The following is a 12,239-nucleotide window of genomic DNA, read 5'->3' as shown; positions in this document are numbered from 1 at the left end:
AACATACACATACAAGTTGAAAGGGGTTAGAAGAGTTAGGGAGCAATTAAGAAGTGCTTGCATGGAAATAAGAAGAAACAATTTAAGTACCCATAATTTAATGGTATGGCATTGAACATAGCATAATGGTGAAATAAGATTCAATGGTTCATGAAACCAACCCCAACCGGTCCCCATATAGTTGGAAGAAGGCTTTATGATGATGGCATCATCATCATCTAACCTAAGAGTGCAACTTGGGTTGGATCAAGTTGAGCATTGGACTAAAAAGAGCAGTTCATTGCACGAGGCTCCCGCTAATGCAGGGTCTAGGGAAGGACAGATACACAGCCTTACCCCAGAAGGGAGGCTACACTCCAACCCAAACTCAACATGTTTATTCATGTCGCTAAGGAGTTTGCATCTCTGCCCCACAATGCCTCAGCACATCATCGCCATGTATTGCAAACATCTCCCGATAATGGTATCAATCTCGAAAATGTCATCATCAGGAATGTTCCCAATATACGGCGGAGATGTGCTAACTGTGGGGCATTGTGGGGCGAAGATGTAATATATCGCTAAGATATTTTAGTGTGACATTAGTATAAAGCAAAGCACTGTGACTTTGCTTCCATGTACATTCCAATGTTAGAGCTGATCAACCCTCATTAACCGGATCTCAGTTGTATTAAATGAGGGTTTTTTTCGAAAGTAAATAAGCAAAAAGGGGGGGGGGGGGGGGAGCTTCAATTAATGGATGGTATGAATAAAGCATAAAAGTCAAAGTCATAGGGTTAAAAGAATTCAGCAATTTAACTTGTATACTTGTACATTTTAAGTGGCGTGACATGTTGATCTATACATGAAACAAAAAACATTCAATATATATGTAAAATGTTAGAATATAGTTATATTGTTTTAACTTTAAGGAAAAATTCCCGTACTTTGGGCCTAGTGTTACTGTGCCATTTTGGTCCCTGAACTTTAAAACACAATAATTCAGCATTTGAATTTTTAAAACGTGCCAATGCGGTACCTACTGTTAATTAATCATTAAGTGGCATTTGAAAAGATACAAATACCTTTTGAGCATCAGCTAAATTTCTTTATCAACAATCCAAGTATTGGCAAAAATGAAATCCCAAATCATTGTCTCTTCTATTCAATAAAGTTGGGGTCACCATAATGCCCACTAAGACATGACCCCAACTTTCTTGAAAGAAGAAGCAAGGATTTGGGACTATTCATTTTTTGTCAATGTTTGGATGATTGATAAAAAATAAAAATAATAAATATTACTTGAAGGGCATTTATGTATTTCCAAATACCACTTAAATAACAGTCAAAGGGCATTTGATTATAGAATTGATTAACAAAAGTTATTAGATTGACATGCATGTTTTAAAAGTTTAGATATTAAATTATCATATTTTAAAGTTTGGAGACCAAAGTGACAATAGGCCCAAGATACATGATACTACTCCAGAATTTTCCCTTACTTTAACAATGGCTGTTAACATTTATTAGGCCAGTATTAATGTATAGTAAGTGGTTTTTTAACTTTCCATTCCCAATACCCAAACTTTTCATTAGCATACAATAAATTTATTCCTTTTTTTTTTTCTCCATTCTGGTAAGTTCTCGCTCTTGGCCATCATTTTTTTCTATCGGATCTGAGTTATGAAACGTGTGAATTATCTTTTATCTCACCTCCCCATTTGTACACGCAAATGCATGTTCAATTAATGCAGTAATTAGATTGTCTCTCGCGCATAATGGGGTAGGTCAGTTGGACAAATAATTGCAAAATAAAAAAAAAAAGAAGATTAGATGCAGCACAAATGCAAAAAGATAATAGTGAATGGTTAGAACGGCCCAGAAATGAAGTCATTCTGGCCAATGATTTTTGGGCTGATGGTTTAATTATCTGGTTTGAATGGATGAATCGTTCTGATAATAAAATTAAAAAAAAATAAAAAATAATTAAAAATAAAAAATGATTAAACTGTTAAATAGGTTGGTGAGTTAATGGTTTAATCATTTGGATCAAAATTAAAATAAAACAAAACTAATTGACTGAACAATTTATAGGCCGAATGATGTAACCCAAACATGTTATCCATTCAACACCGCCCATCGATGTAGGAATGATTTAATAATTACTAATACCATGTGCATAATTTGGTTTTAATCGTTTTTTTCTTTTTTGGTTTTTGAAGCCTAAAAGGCAGTTCATTATACTGATGTCGTTGTCTTGGATATGGTGCCACGACAAGTCCTATTAATTGATTATATATTTTTTCAAAAAAAAATATTTTCTCAGAAAAGGGGAAATATGTGGTTTGAGAAAATGTCATTTTTTTGTTTTTATTTTTTATTTTTACTGTTGATAACAATAATATATTGATGTGGAATTGAAAAAAAAATGCCTATATGGCGATCACCAACAATGATCCCAAATTAAAAAAAGGAAAATTGTTTTATGAGAACACGATATGCCAATGCATCACTATTTTCTTAAGAAACGCCTCCAGATGGCATTGATTTCAAACACGGCCCATATCTTATACAAGAATAGGATATAGGAAAGAAGGCAAAATATCAAAACTATTGGAATTAATGGGAAAATATACTCACCTTCCTTATCATAACATGAGCCACCTTGTTAAATGAAATATGGAAAATCAAAGGGATTTATCAGTTATTACTCAAAACTAAAGCACGATGTGTAAATAACTATAAATGTGATAGATATTGTTCTCATAGCTAGAGAAAGATGGAAGAAGTGCTCCCCTTGATCCCTAATGACAAATTGAACGTGTCATGTCGTCATTATGTCATTACCTCTAACAGGGTGTTCGGTAGTGTGAATTGTGACCATTTTGGGTCACGTCCCCCATAGAATGTAGGGTTTTATGTCACCATTCACAAAATAACGTGGACAGGGATAAGGTATACCTCAATTTATCATTCATTATACTTTATCGTGGATGGGCCACATTATGAGATAGACAATTTGTGGGAAAGATTCGGTGTAATGCACTTGTGATATATTGAATCAATTATGCTTATTTTATTTAATCTTTTAATATATTTCAATTTATATTGAAATTATTTTTTAAATAATTTATTACTAAAGATGATATTATAATGACAAATATATTTATTTTATATTTATTAGTAATTATGTATTGGTGTTTTATTTTATCCATTATTATTTTTATATTATCACTCCAATTTATTTTTGGCTTTAAATCATGGTTCTTTTTCATTCATGATCAATTTTGTAAATTATCCCACAAATTGTTCACACTACACCTATAGACCTGGCAAAAAGTTGACCCAACCCGCAAGCCCGACTCGAAAAAACTAGGTTGGGTCATGGGTCAACCCGTTGACCCGATTATCAAGTCTAATTGGGATTATTTATGCATTGTTGGAAGTTTCCACTCTTTAATTTGATGGAGGGAGATTTGACCCGACCCCTTGGCCATGCGACACGTGGAAGCAACCGAGAGTGACTGGCAGAAGCGCCAGATCAGCACGGCAGCGGGCCCACAATCCGAGCTCCGAGAAAAAGAGTCCCGAGCTCCCCAAAAAAAAGGAACCCACGACCCGAGCTCTCCCTTGAAGGTCCCGAGCCTTACAAGGAGCGCAAAGGGCAAAAACCCGAGCTGACCCACCCCGGGACAATTCAGGCCACACTTCTATCCGAACTCAAGACTTCACCTCGCACACCACTTCGGCTCCAAGTCGCCTGACTGAACAACTGTACCTGACGCCCAGGAAGCCCATATGCGGAGATGACACACCTGACTGATTAGGGGTCCGACACATGACAGCCGCCCTCCAACGGCCACCGCCATCTCAGGCGTGGCAGAGATGACCCTAACAAGGGCAGTGGCGATTATGACACCCGAACTGACAACTGGCAGAGGTTATGACACTCGAACTGGCAACTAACATAGGTTATGACACCCGAACTGGCGTCTAACAGGGATGATGATACCCGATCTAGCGGAGGTGATGATGCCCGATCTGGCTGAGGTATGGGAGTGAGTGTACAGGGTGATTATAAAAGGGCCCCATCTCCCAAAGAAGGAGATATGTGATATTTTGTGCTTTTTGGTCTTTAAGCCTCTCATTTCCCTTGCCTTCTCCAAAGCACTGACTTGAGCTTCGGAGTGTTCCAACCGGGTTCCTCCCCGGAAGTCTCAAATTTCTTCCTTGTTTCAGGCATCTTCGGCTCTGTCAAAGGCAAGGTGACCGGTAGCTAGGACCGACCGGATTGCACATCATAATTGATGGAGGGAGATTTGGCCCGACCCCTTGGCCATGCGACACATGGAAGCAACCGAGAGTGACCTGACAGAAGCGCCAGCTCAGCACGACAATGGGCCCACAATCCAAACTCCGAGAAAAGGAGTCCCGAGCTCCCCCCAAAAAAGGAACCCACGACCCGAGCTCTCCCTTGGAGGTCCTGAGCCTTACAAGGAGCACAAAGGGCAAAAACCCGAGCTAACCCACCTCGGGGCAGTTGGGGCCACACTTCTATCCGAACTCAAGACTTCACCTCGCACACCACTTCGACTCCAAGTCGCTTGACTGAACAACCATACCTGAAGCCCAGGAAGCCCATACACGGAGGCGGCGCACCTGACTGATTAGGGGTCCGACACATGACAGCCGCCCTCCAACGGCCACCTGTCACTGCCATCTCAGACGTGGCAAAGACGGCCCTGACAAGGACAGTGGCAGTCATGACACCCAAACTGGCAATTGGTAGAGGTAATGACACCCGAACTGGCAACTGATAGAAGTTATGACACCTGAACTGGCGTTTGGCAGGGATGATGACACCCGATCTGGCAGAGGTGATGATGCCCGATCTGGCAGAGGTATGGGAGTGAGTGTATAGGGTGATTATAAAAGGCCCCCATCTCCCAAAGAAGGAGGTATGTGATATTTTGTGCTTTCTGGTCTTGAATCCTCTCATTTCCCTTGCCTTCTCTAGAGCATTGACTTGAGCTTCAGAGTGTTCCAACCGGGTTCCTCCTCGGAAGTCTCCAATTTCTTCCTTGTTTCAGGCATCTTCGGCTCTGTCAAAAGCAAGGTGACCGGCAGCTAGGACCGACCGGGTTGCGCATCATCATTTGGCGCCGTCTGTGGGAAGACTTCAAAAAGCCTCCCCTAACCTTTAACTCTCTCTCTCTCTCTCTCTCTCTCAAAGAAACCTTAGCTTCTATGGCTTCCTCCAGCAGCAACAGGCACAACGCCGACTTGAATGGTGTAGGGGAACACCCTCAGCCCGCCATTGTATGTATCAGACAGTTCATTGTCTCCCTCTTGACGAACAGAATCCCTAGCCTCAATGCACCGAGTGCGGTGGCACCTGTGAATGTTCCCCTTCCCCCTCCCCCCTATCGAGACAACTTTCACTGAACCAACTGCTGTCCCTCTGGCGACCAGCCAGAACCAGCTTGATGACTTGATGCAGTGCATGCAGGCAATGCAAGCCCAAATGCAGTAGTTCCAGTAACATCAACTCCATCAGCAGCAAGTACTGCACCATATTTCTCAGTGTCACTATCAACTGCAGTTCCCCCAACTGCCTCGGAACCAACCACAGCTCCCACCTCGGCACCCTGCTCCAAAGTCGGTCAAGCCCTCCCCTCAGGGCGGGTGCCTTCACCGAGGGGAAGCCTTCCAATTTCATAACCCCTCCAGGAGCCAGGCCTCATCCCCGAGCAAGAGGGAAAGACCAATTACCCCCGCCTCACAGCTCGCCGACGGATCAGGAACCTCCTTGCCGAAGTCAGCACCTCGACACTCTAAGTTCGAGCTCCTGCTCGTAGAGAACCAATTTGGTGTCCTGGCCGTGGACTACCAACAATCCGGGCCGATCGAGCTCGGCAACACCGAGGCAAGTAGTGCCAATACCGGGCCTTCTAAGCAGTAGCGAAGACGCCGGCGAAGTCGCCAAACTACCACCCGCATCCTGCCCAAGCTCCGAGGTAAGGAAGAAACAAGCTCAGACGAGGTAAAAAGTTGCCCATATTCTTTCAGTTCCTTCCCCCCTGTCATCAGAACTCCTTGCGGTTCCCATGCCCAAAGATTTCAAACTCCCTCCCCTAGACAAGTATGATGGGTCCTTTGACCCTAATGACCACATCGATGCGTTCCAGTCCCAAATGCACCTGGCGAGGGCCAGTGAGTCCTACATGTGTGTGGCCTTCACTACCACCTTCAGGGGAGTGGCCCACACCTGGTACAGGAACCTGGCCCCCGGGTCAATAAGAAGCTGGACCCAGTTCATGCAAGTCTTCACCGCGCACTTTGTTACTAACAAGCGGTGCCCTCGAACCGAGGAGAGCCTCATTGGAATAGTCCAAAGGGAAGGAGAGTCCATCTGGGGCTATGTCAAACGGTTCAATGACGCGTGCTTGTAGATACCGTGCCTAGACCCCGTGGTACAGCTCGTGGCAGCCAAGAGGGGTGTGACACACAAGGAGTTCAGGTGGCACATGATAGTCAACCAACCCGCGACCGTAGCTGAATTCCTCAAGCTCGCAGACAAATTCATAAGAACAGAGGAGGAGATCAACCAAAGGACTAAAAGCGAGATCGAAAAAAGGAAGAGGGAAGGTGAACCCTCCAACCCAGATGACATGAGAAAGAAAGACCCAGCTCGGGGGACGAAGCCAAGCCCGCCGTCTGAGCTCCCTTAGCAGGTCGGACGGACTACACGCCCTTAAACACGAAGCGGGCCGAGATCTTAATGACGATCAAAGACGCCTCGTACGTGAAATGGCCACCTCGTCTAAAGGGAAACCTGAATGAGAGGATTAAAAACTTGTACTACAGTTTCCATAGAGACCACGGTCATAGCACCGAACATTGTAATAATCTCCGCGACGAGATAGAAGAACTCATCCATCGCGGGTACCTAAAGAATTTTGTACAGCATAATAATAATAATAACAATAATAGTAATAAGACAGGTCGGTAGGGAGAGCACAACAGAGATGCTCCCGAGTCTAGCAGCCGGTCAGCCGAACCGCAGAAGCAGTCCTCGGAGGAAAGACCAGTTTGGGGAACAATCCACGTGATCGTTGGAGGGTCGATCGTAGCAGGATGCACCTCGACAGCAGCTCAGGCATCTACCCGGGAAGCCGCCAGAGAAGAACAAAATCCCCCAAAGCGGCCTAGGATGGAAGACCTCATATTCTTCACCAAAGACGATGTGCATGGGGTCCACTACCCCCACGACGATGCACTTGTCATAAAGGTGAAGATCAATGACTTCGAAGTCCAGAGCATACTCATTGACTCCGGCAGTTCGACAGACATCATTTTTAAAACAGTCGTCAACAAACTCCAGTTCCAAGAGAGTGATTTGAAGCCCGCGAACACCCCGCTGGTCGGCTTCAGCGAAGAGGAGGTCAGACCCCTGGGAAAGGTCACAATACTTGTAGAAGTCGGCACGTGGCCTAGCACGGTAAGACTCAGGCACGACTTCTTGGTGGTTGTAATCCCCTCCCCCTACAATGCCATAGTGGGTCGGTCGATCACCCACGCTTTAAGGGTCGTGGTGTCCACTTACTATTTAGCTATGAAGTTCCCCACGGACTTCGGCATTGGGGTAGTGCGGGGTGACCAGCTCGAGTCCCGCAAGTGCTATGTCGCCGCCCTCAAGGGAAAGGCCAAGGTAACCAATGACCTCGAACTGGAGCGACTGGTGGAACAGAACGAGGAGCAAGCTGCACCCATGGAGGAAACTGTTCGCATCCCTGTCTCGACAGAGGACCCAACTAGATCGCTTCAAGTCGATGCTTCCCTGGAGGAGCCCTTACGATCTGAACTGGTACGCTTCTTACTCAGTAACTTAGATGTTTTCGCTTGGTCCGCGACAGAAATGCCCAACATAGACCCTAAGCTTATAACTCACAAACTCAATACTGACCCTATAGTTATACCCATTAGACAAAAGAAACGCAACTTAGCCCCAGAACGTTGGAGGGCGGTCGATGAGGAGGTCGAGAAGCTCCTCGCAGCAGATTTCATAAGGGAAGTTCACTACCCGAGCTGGGTTGCCAATCCCGTTTTGGTAAAAAAAGGCAAATGGCAAGTGGCGCATGTGCATCGACTACACCGAGCTGAACCGAGCTTGCCCAAAAGATTGCTTCCCTCTCCCCAGGATCGACCGCCTAGTGGACGCGACCTCAAGACACGAGTTGCTAAGCTTCCTGGATGCTTACTCGGGCTACAACCAAATCAGGATGGACCCAGCTGACAAGGAAAAAACCGCCTTTGTAACCGAGTTCGGCCTGTACTACTACAAGGTTATGCCCTTCAGACTGAAAAATGCTAGGGCAACCTTTCAAAGGCTTGTGAATAAGCTGTTTCAACCCTTAATTGGCACAAAGATAGAATGTTATGTAGACGACATGGTCGTCAATACACAATTTTCGCATAAATTGATACAAGATCTGCGTTTTGTCTTTCAAATTATGCGTCAATTTAACATGAAATTAAACCCAAATAAGTGTGTCTTCGGTGTCACCTCGGGTAAGTTCCTAGGATATATCGTCAACCGATGTGGTATCAAGGCCAACCCGGACAAGATAAAAGCCATCCTAGATATGAGACCACCCCGAAAAGTGAAAGAGATAAAGAGGCTAAATGGCAGAATACCTGCTCTGAGTCGTTTCATGTTTAAGTCAGCAGACCGTTGCCTGCCCTTCTTCAAGGCAATAAAAGGCAAAGGGTTCGAGTGGAACCTGAAATGCCAGCTCGCATTTGACAAGCTCAAGAAATACCTCGCCAGTATCCCAATGTTGACCCGGCCCGAAGAGGGCGATGTTTTAGAACTGTACCTCTCGGCAAGCGACGAAGTGGTCAGTTCGGTACTGATAAAGGAAGCAGATCGGGTCCAACGACCCATCTACTATGTACTGGTCATTGCGGTTAGGGGTTTGACATATGACAGCCGCCCTCCAATGGCCACCTACCACCGCCATCTCAGACGTGGCAGAGACGGCCCTGACAAGGACAGTGGCGGTTATGACACCCGAACTGGCAACTGGCAGAGGTTATGACACCCGAACTAGCAATTGACAGAGGTTATGACACCCGAACTGGCATCTGGCAGGGATGATGACACCCGATCTGGTGGAAGTGATGATGCCCAATCTGGCAGAGGTATGGGAGTGAGTGTACAGGGTGATTATAAAAGGCCCCCATCTCCCAAAGAAGAAGGTATGTGATATTTTGTGCTTTCTGGTCTTGAAGCCTCTCGTTTCCCTTGCCTTCTCTAGAGCACTGACTTGAGCTTTGGAGTGTTCCAACCGGGTTCCTTCTCAGAAGTCTCCAATTTCTTCCTTGTTTCAGGCATCTTTGGCTCTGTCAAAGGCAAGGTGACCGGCAGCTAGGACTGACCGGATTGCGCATCATCAAAATTTTTCTATTTAGTCTTTACTTTTTATTGTTTACTCTTTAAATTGTTAAATGTTCAAGTTTTTATTTTATATTTGGAATTTTAAAGTTAATTATTTTAATTTTGACATTTTTCATTATTTTTTTTAATTCAATTATTTTTTGGGATGACTTGAATTGACCCATGGGTCAACCCTAACCCGAACATTTAGGGTTAGGGTCTAGCATTTGACAACCCAACCTGAAATCAACCCGAAATACATTAACTCAACTTGATTGTCAGGTCTACCTATAGAACACTCTTGTAGGTGTAGACACTTTTTGTCCACAGTTCAGAATAGTTGTAAACAATGGTGTGGTGTGGACTGGTCTCTATCACATGGTGTGGTGTGCTCCACCAATTTCTCATCCACATTATAAAATACCCCCTAAGTTACAAAAATTGTATTGGGGATGTTAGTTACCAATCATTGATTGTCTAGCAAATAAAAACAATATAAAAGAAAGGCTTCCAGTGTTGGTTGCTAAATCGAAACCTACTTCTTTACTATAAGGGCCGGTTCATTTGCTCTAACATCTAAAAGTGCAATAATTACATTAAGAGGTATATTGGTATTGGTGAACTTTTCTTTCCCACTACAAGAAATGACCTTTAGCTACGAACAAAACCGTGGCTAAAGGTAAAAAAGAAACATAGCTATAGGTCTATAGCTATGGTTTAACTACGGACAGAAAATCGTAGTCTATGTTCGCGTGGCTATAGCCTATGGCTACGATTCAATTAATCTATGGCTATAACCCATCTATAGCTACTGTATCTATCCATAGCTAAATGGCGAACACAAACCATATGAACCTTTAGCCACAGGCTGAACGTAGTTAAAAGATGCATATAGCTACGCTTTTTAAATTGTCCGTAGTTATATACCCAAATCTATAACCACAGATTTTTATAAAACTAGAACTATAATTCTTCTATTTATAGCTACAGTTTGCTACAAAACCATAGTTAAATGTACTAATCTATGACCACAGTTTTTTTTTCTAAAACTGAAGTTACTCTAACCTATAATTACGGTTTGTCAACCGTAGCTAAAAGATGCTATATATGTCCACAATTTCTTGAAAAACATAGCTAATTATTTCAATTTATAGAAAAACTATGGCTATATTCCAAATAAAATAGTAAAATAATAACAATTAGGACTGCCGCCTTAAAGCAACACCTATTTCATTTATACATCGCATAAAAATTATATAATAACTTCTAGCAAATACTTATATTTTTGTAATAATTCAATGCATGCCACATAATTTGAATACCTCCATTGTTCTACCAAAAAAAATACGTCCATTGTTTAAACAATGTATTACAAATGTCAAATTCCTTCAATACATATTAAAGTCTATATGACTTAAAAAAAAAACAGAGAAATTTTAAATATAAAAGAATTATCCATTGTCTTCAACTATTCTTTAAGAGTCGCTCGTTGCATCTTTAACATGTTGTAACATACCAATACTAAACTTGTTGAATCATACTCTTGTAGAAACATACCAATACCAAACAATATACGACGAACAAGAAGTCACGTTGCACCCAATATACATCATGCTGCAGTTATCAATGAGATTTCAATGTAAATACCTGTATCCATCGCAACAGTCGAACCTTTGCGGAATGAGTGATGAACGAAATCCCTTTTGGTCGACAGGTGTGGTTTTCCTCAGTTAAATCCTTCATTCTTCCTTAGGTTTTTTCAACTCTTTGACTCTAATGGGTAGAGCAAGGAGGGCGGTTGAATGATTTAACATATTGGGAACCATAACCTAGGAGTCTTTAGTCTTTATATTTTGACCTAATAGGATCCCATTAAGCCTATATGGGTCAAAATGTGGTATCCACCCATAACCCTCATACCCACTTATCAAAGTCTATGGACTTCACATGAATGAATCACTTAATTAAGCCCACTTATAAAAATAGCCCATCAATGCAATTGTTTCATTTAATAAATGTAAACCCACATAATAGAGATTAAAACCTAATAATCTCCCACTTGGGCTACATATTAAATTTGAAACAATCATATTGAACAAATTCCTTATGTGTACACTTTTCAAGCTATTTTCCTTTAGACTTTGCCTTAGTTTCAATATGGTCCATCTCCTATACCAATATGAGATCATGATGGCTTTTGTCACATACAAGCGTGACTAAACCTTTCATGTTCACCATATCAATACATTCAACGACATAGATCAAGTATGGATGAGTGGCATGGAAATTGCATGCAACGTGATCTCAAAACATGCCTATTTCCAACTGGTTCTACTTTATTCTTTATAGAGATCATTCGAAAATTCACAAACATATTCAGAGATGTAGATGATGAAAAGAATCATAAAGCTTTATTATGCATAAATGTAGACATGTTAAACATGCCTTATTCCATAGAGCATCCAAAAGTAAAACAACAAAAACTCCCACTAAATCAAGGTATCACAAACATGCCTATACCCATACGAGCAGTGTGCTCATGAAAGACCTTTGGTGGCAATCCCTTGGTCAACGGATTCACTATCATGGAGTTTGTCCCTATATATTCTATACTAATTTGACCACTCTGAACTCTCTCCTTAACAGATAGAAACTTGATGTCAATGTGTTTTGACTTTACAGAGCTTCTATTGTTGTTGGAATACAGAACTGCAGATTTATTGTCACATAATAATTTTAATGGTCTCTTAATGCCATTAACTATACGCAGCCCAGTGACAAAGTTACGCAGCCATATCCCATGATTTGATGCCTCAAAACA

Source organism: Nelumbo lutea, chromosome 3, assembly GCF_056320005.1.
Source record: "Nelumbo lutea isolate HS-2025 chromosome 3, American lotus-T2T, whole genome shotgun sequence".
Classification (NCBI taxonomy): Eukaryota; Viridiplantae; Streptophyta; class Magnoliopsida; order Proteales; family Nelumbonaceae; genus Nelumbo; species Nelumbo lutea.
This window is presented reverse-complemented; position numbering follows the sequence as displayed.